Source organism: Salvia miltiorrhiza, chromosome 3 (genome assembly GCF_028751815.1).
Source record: "Salvia miltiorrhiza cultivar Shanhuang (shh) chromosome 3, IMPLAD_Smil_shh, whole genome shotgun sequence".
Classification (NCBI taxonomy): Eukaryota; Viridiplantae; Streptophyta; class Magnoliopsida; order Lamiales; family Lamiaceae; genus Salvia; species Salvia miltiorrhiza.
In genome coordinates, this window is record NC_080389.1 from 18,361,006 (window position 1) to 18,368,545 (window position 7,540).

At 28.8% G+C, this 7,540-nt stretch overlaps 1 long non-coding RNA gene across 1 annotated transcript; it reads left to right on the forward strand.

The window, feature by feature from the left end:
• The first annotated feature begins 5,426 nt into the window (after positions 1–5,426).
• Positions 5,427–6,354, forward strand: LOC131017968 (uncharacterized). Its single transcript, XR_009099949.1, has 2 exons — positions 5,427–5,555; positions 5,908–6,354. It is a non-coding gene; the product is annotated as an uncharacterized LOC131017968 (long non-coding RNA).
• The last annotated feature ends 1,186 nt before the right edge of the window (positions 6,355–7,540 follow it).

Below are 7,540 nucleotides of genomic sequence, written 5' to 3' on the forward strand. Positions count from 1 at the left end.
AAAATACTTAAATTCATAAAGTAACACATTTTTCATATATACGATATAACGAATATGACATTTTTGGCTATTACATTTATTACCACGATGAACGCAACGGAGTCTCCATTGTATATATACATACACAATGCATTTTAAAACATAGAATAAAGGATTAGTGGGTGGGTTGTTGGGGATGGACAGATGATGAGGAAAAAAGAAAAAATTGATTGGACAAGTAATGGCATTGAAATGAAATTGTATTGAGAATGGTAAAGAGGGGGGCAGCCTTTTTGGTTTGACAAGACCTTCATTTTTGTATTCCAGGGCAGAGAGAGAATCTGATGTGATCTTCCTCCACAATACACACAAATTCCCTCTATTATTACTCCTTTCCTAATTTTAATTCTGAATATTCAACCAATTATTGCATAATATGTCTATTGAAATGTGTGGAATCACGTCCTCACATTCTACCTTTTCCTTTCATTCAATTCCTAGCTCGTATTATTCACTCTCATTTAACAGTTTGCAACTTCTTCAACACTCAAACTAAATCGTGTGGATCGATCATCGGTAACAGTAACAGGACTCTCATGATAAGTTAAAAATTTTACATTTCAAGACTGAATTAATATTTGTGTATAGATCTTGACAAAAAAGAAGAATAAAAATATTCTCTTAAAAATACGATTAATTTCAAATTAATCGCATTTTTATAGGGTTGAACTTATCACGCATGATTTTAGAAGTGTGATACATCTCCAATATATTTTATAATAATGAAAAATGCTAGACATCAAAATGGTATATATATATATATATCATGATCACAAATTGTAAAATTGATGTATATAAATAATTACAATTTATAAGACAGCATATATAAACCATAATACTTATAATCAAGGAATTCATTAACTGCGAGATATATAATTAATCTGTTTAATAGGAGGAAATGTATGTATGAATTATGATGCTAGTACAATCTCATGTAGACCCAAGCATATAAGAAGTTGTGAATAATTGAAATATTGTGATAAATTTTTAATGTTTGGGGTGTTCCCAAAGTTCCTGGCAATTAGAAAACTTGACACTTCTAAAAAATGCTGTCCTTATGTCTAAAGAGGTTTTTTCCATTTATGGAAACTGTACATTGCTACAGCACATAAACCCTGGTTTCAACCATTTTAAAACATGGGTACCATGTACTTTGCTTCTTGGTTTAATACAACCCTCACTCTACTTAACTGCTGGTTACCACATAATAATTTAAATACTTAGGCTTTGTGATCTGGCACACGTGTCTTCATTAGTATTATAAACTGTGTCCTAAAAGCTGCATTTAACTACAACAAAATTGTCAAACCCCCATTTATATTAATCCATCGCTCCTAAAATTAGGGTTTTCTTAAATTAACCTAGATGGCCGGATATACTCTTCTGTCCCACTAAAAGTGATTTGTATTCTATTTAAAAATTTTCCTTTATAAGTAGTCTGATCCATATATAAATAACAATAATTAATCAATGATCCTACCATCTTTAATCATTTTACATAATCTTTTTAATTTACATGCTCAAAATTTTTGTGTCACATCTAATGTAACGGGGGAGTACTAGTATATTTGTAGGGCCCTACTGCCCTTCTTTTCTTGTCTTGATTTAAGCGAATTTTAGGGAACTGGCATCTTTAATCTCAATATTAATTAACCCACTAATTTTGCGATGCCAAAGAAAAAGGAATATGAAATATTGCAGTATAGTAGTTGTGCAAGCCAAAGAAAAAGGGACGTTAGTTTATTTTTATTTTTATTTTTAATTTTGTGAGATGATCGTACTTATACTAGTGGTGCCACCGGGCCGAAAATTGCCGGTTCCAGACCCGAACTGGCGGTTTCGGGCCGGCAGGAGCATGAACCTAAATCGGTCCGCCTTATTGTTCAAGGGCCGGTTTTCGGACCCTGAACCGCCGGTTCTGGGCCGGGCCGAAAACCGACGGTTTCCGAACTTTTCCTTTTTTTTATTTTTTTTATTCTTTTTTATGAAATTAAATTATTTGTGATTAAATTTCAAAAATTTTACTTAACTTAAAATTTTTAAATAATATAATAACTTACAAACAAGTCAAGTGACAATCAAAATAATTCTTATATTATATTATATGTGTGGAAATTTGGAATTGTAGAAATTTATAATAAGTTATAAACATAAAAAACATGTAATTTTATGTCATCTTTTTAAATTAAATGACTTGTGTTGAAAATTTATAAACATGACAATTAATATATTTTTTGAAATAATATTTTTTATGTCATCTTAATTAACACTTGTGCCTTGCCGAAAACTCGGTATACCGGTCATACCGTACTGTAAAATACTGTAAAATATCGAATTTAAGGTATACCGGTTTTTTTGGTAAGGTATGATACCGTACCGAAAATTTACGGTAAGGTAAATGTATGAATTTTCCAGATACCGTGGTATACCGATGCATACCGATACCGCAGTATATACTGAAAAAATTAATAAATACCGTATTAAAGGTATATACCGTCATATGGTATGATACCGTATTACTGGTATACCGAATATTACTGTATATATCGGTGATGCGGTATCATACCTTATTCCGGTATACCTTAATATTCGGTATATATTGGTAATAAGGTACAATACCTTATTCTGATATACCGCAGTTGTCTGTATATATTGGTATACCGAAAATCGCAGTATATATCGTATCAAAATGTATAGTTTTAAAATATATAATATATATTTTTATGTTTATATTTTTAAAAATGTTTATAAATTTTATAAAATGATGTATATAATCTATATTATGTGAATATATACAATTGTACATGAATTTATAAATATCATCAAATGATACAAAAACAAATAAAATGCAGTATATAGTATAAGTCATACAATAAAATAAAATTGTTTATTTTGATATTATAGTATAGTTATATAACTAAAATTATTGTTTTACAATAGATTATACATCTAACTTATAATAGTTACATATATAATAGCATAGTTATAATATTAGTATTATATTATAAATAATATTACGTCTAACATATAAATTATATGTAACTTATAACATCTATATAATTTACTATATATTAATGCATACAAGTATGCGGATATAAATATCATCAAATGATATAAAAGTGAATAAAATATAATATAGTATGTAAGTTATATCAATATACTGTATTATGATATAAATAATTTATACTACATTAAATTATATAACTTACATACTATATTATATTTTATTCACTTTTATATCATTTGATGATATTTATATTCTCATACTTGTATGCATTCATGTAATATATAGTAAATATAGATGTTATAAGTTACATATAGTTTATGATTTAATACAATTGAATTATTTATATTGATATTGTAACACAATTATAATATAATATTTGAATTTGCTTTTGTTGAAGTTTAATTGGTGAGACTTGAGATGTAGACAATGTTAATTTTGTTAGTTTGTAGACAATGTTGGAGTATATGAATAATTTTCTTAAACAAATTACATCTAACTTACAACATTAATACAACTTATTATATAATATAAGTATGAGATTATAAATATGATAAAATTATATACTTCCATGAGTTATACAATTTGATATAACTATTATGTCGTTATTATATTTGTTAAATATTATTCATTATCTAAACATGTTTTAAATAAATAAGTTATCAGTTTTTTACCGTATTGAATTTTTTCGATTTCGGTAATACCGATTATTTTGGTATACCGTTAAAGTGTGGTATACCGTGAAAGTATGGTATACCGAAATTCGATAAGGTATACTGAAATAAAGGTACGGTAAAGGTTTTGTATATTTTCCAAACCGTACTTAAGGTATACCGTAGGTAAAGGTATGAATTTTCTCCATACCGGAGGTAAAGGTAAGGTATAAAGTATGGTCGATTTAATAAGGTATACTGTACCGTCCCACCCCTACTTGTGTCATGTTAGTTAAATAATAGTATTTTTTATGTCATATTTTTAAATTTATAACAAGTTATAAACTTGACAATCAAAAAATATTTTAAAATTAAATGACTTGTGATGAAAATTTATAAACATGACATTTGATATATTTTTTGAAATAATATTTTTTATGTCATCTTAAATAATACTTGTGACTTGTGTCACGTTAAATAATATTTTATGTCATATTTTTAAATTTATAACAAGTTATAAACTTGACAATCAAAAAATATTTTTAAATTAAATGACTTGTGTTGAAAATTGAAATACAATAAAAGAAAAATAATTATAACACATTACAAGGGTTGAACCGATGTTTCAGAGTCGAACCGGCGGGCCAAGGGTCGAAGTTTCGTGAACCTAAACCAGCCCTTCAAGTTTGGCGGTTCGGCCCTGAACCAGTCCGGTGGTCAACGGTTCAGGCCGAAACCATTGACCACCGAGCCGATTCAGGATCGAACCGCCGGTTCCGATTGGCCCATGACAGCCCTAACATGAAACGTAACTCATATTTTTGCTCACTATCTTAGGTGTTTCGAGGAAATTTTTGCTCTTTATGCATATACCACACATGAAACGTAACTCATATTTAAAAAATCAAATACGATCGACAAGCTCATACCTATAGAAAAACATTAGTGTAATTAAAATAATGTTAGTTCATTTTATTAATCTATTAATGAATTGAATGTTAATTTATTCCTCCTTTATGTTGGTCATTTGCTTCTCCCAAACTAGCTTTGTATTTAAAATTTAATTCTAAACTTTATATTATCATAAGAGAGTTTTAATAAAATCAATTTAATGAAGAATTTAATTTAAGATCTTATATAGAGGAATGTTATACTACATAACCTATGTGAGCACCTTACGTGAGCACCACTCACGTTTAGCCATCGTTAGCATTATATTTTTTGTTTTAGATATTTATTTTTATTCTAATACTTCATAAATTGTTATTAGGATCATTAATATTTTATAAATAACATAAAAACCAAAGTCTAATTTGTTCTTTTTATTAATTATTTGAAGTTAAAGGGAATATGAACAAATCAGACTTTGATTTTTTTGTTATTTATAAAATTAATGATCCTAATAACAATTTATGAAGTATTAGAACAAAAATAAATGTTTAAAACAAAAAAGATAATGCTAACAAGAGCTAAATATGAGTGATGCTCACATATGGTATGTAGCATAACATTCCTCTATATATATATATATATATTACTATAAAGATTTGTGACTATTTTGAAATTTAAAATTTTTTAAATGTTAAAAGTAATTAGAGGATTTAAACTTTCGAAGAAACATATACGAAATCCTATAGAGGTAAGCGAAGTGACGGGCTTTTAAATTGAAGGGAGTGAAAGGAAAAAGAATATGAATCTCTCTCTCTCTATCTCTATCTCTATCTCTATCTCTATCTCTCGCTCTCTTCTCTCTCTTGTGCATAATTTTTTAAAACCTTAATACTGTTTAATCCCCACCTTTCTTTAGCTATATAATGCCTAAGTTTCACCTAAAAAAATATGAACTGCTTTGTTGGGAGGTATATCTCTCACTCTATATATATATATATATCCCCACAACACTACTTCCTTTGCTGCAGTTTATTACTATTAGATGAGAATTCTTATTTAAACAAAGAGTGAGGAAAATTGAGAGAGAGAGAGAGAGCTTTCTTTGGTCCAAGCAGAGGGGCAGTATGATTCAATTTGCTGCTGACTCATTCATCCAAATGCTGAGTAACAATACAAGTTTTACTCAGCAGCTGATTGAATGAAGTGGGAGCTAAGTTGAATCTTAACACTTGCTATTCTTGGACTGAAGGGAGCTCCCTCATCATCCCCTATATTATCTATTTCTTTTGTTTTAGGTGATTATTATCTTTTTACTTGCAGGTTGTTTTACCCTAATCTCTTCACTTTTTTCATGTGGAGGAACATTAGACTGTATGTTTCTTTATGTACATGGTATGCATCTTTATTGGACATTGATATTACTGTTAAATTTTGTATTTTGAGATTTTGATTTAGGGTTTTGTTTGGATGGGCAAGTGAAGAACAAATGGCGTTTCTTGGGCGTTGGTAGCAACAAGTTCCCAGGCATGTGAAGTGGAAGTTGCAATTACCCAAATGCCCCTTCATCTTCCAAGCCAACTGTATTTTTTCCACCATTATGTATTTTTTAATCTAATTTGATTATGTGTACGAGTTTCTATGTACAATTTAACCCCATTAACTTAGACTAGCTAGGGTTTCTCTCAACAATCTTGGTTCAAACATGTAGTTTGTATGATATGTAGTGTATAGCTAATATGTTTCTTGTTTTAATTGTATTTTTGTTTATGTTGTGTGTTGATTATAGCTTAAGCACTTGATTTCAAGTACAATATATGGAAGTCGTACTTGATATATAACGAGACTGGGCTCATGATTAAAAAGTAAAAAGAGTAGAGAGCTTATAATTGATTTCACTCACAAAATTATATATAAGCATTGATTTTTCATACTGTATAAAAGTTAAGGCTGATTTGACAAAGGGCGATGGGCATCTTTTTGGAGAACTCTGAATAACACTTTACGAGATATATACAGACTAATATAAATTGTACTTAAAAGTCATTTATTCTACGTATAAAAAATACTACCACATCTTTGAGGGTTTTTATAAGAAAGTTAATACTAATTCGGATTCCAATTCCAAAAGAAAAGATGCTCAAGTGGCGCGCATATTAGTATAGATAATTACTTATTTACAAAATAAGTGGCATGCACATTAGTTGGTAAATGCTTTTATCCACCTAAATCCTTTTTGTTTTGTTAATTATGCATAGAGTATTATACTAGTTACCTATAAAAAATATTTTTATACTAATATACAAAAGTAATTATAAAAGAAATACTACTCTCGTTCCATAAAAGTGTGTCTTTATTTTTATTTTGGGACGCGTTACGTTAGAGTTTGCATTTGTCATTGTTAGACATTACGTCACCACTAACAATTAATTTTTAATTCTTATTTTATAATAAAGCAATACACCAATTTAATGTTTTATTAAAACTCGCGTCACAAAAAATAATGCACTTGCGAGGGATGGAGTATTATTTTCTATACACAAAAAATCATTATCATTTAGAAAGAAGTACTCCCTTCGTCCCACGAATATTGACACGTTTGGTTTCGGCACGAGAATTAAGGAGTTGTAGATTAGTATTTTAAGTGTGTAGTTAATAAAGTATAAAGTGATAAAGTAGGAGAGAAAATGTAATAAAAGTGATAAAATATGAGAGATAAGATAATAATTATATATTACCTTATTTGGAAATGTATCAAGATTCATGGGACGGTCCAAAAAGAAATATGTGTCAAGATTCGTGGGATGGAGGGAGTGTTAGTGTATCTATCAAAATTCTAAATATTTATTTAGCCAAGATTCATGAGCAATGTTGAGTCCTAGTTATCTGAATAGGAAATTATAACTATTATTTGAAGCACGAAGAGAGTATTTAACAAGAATCCATCAATTTATGA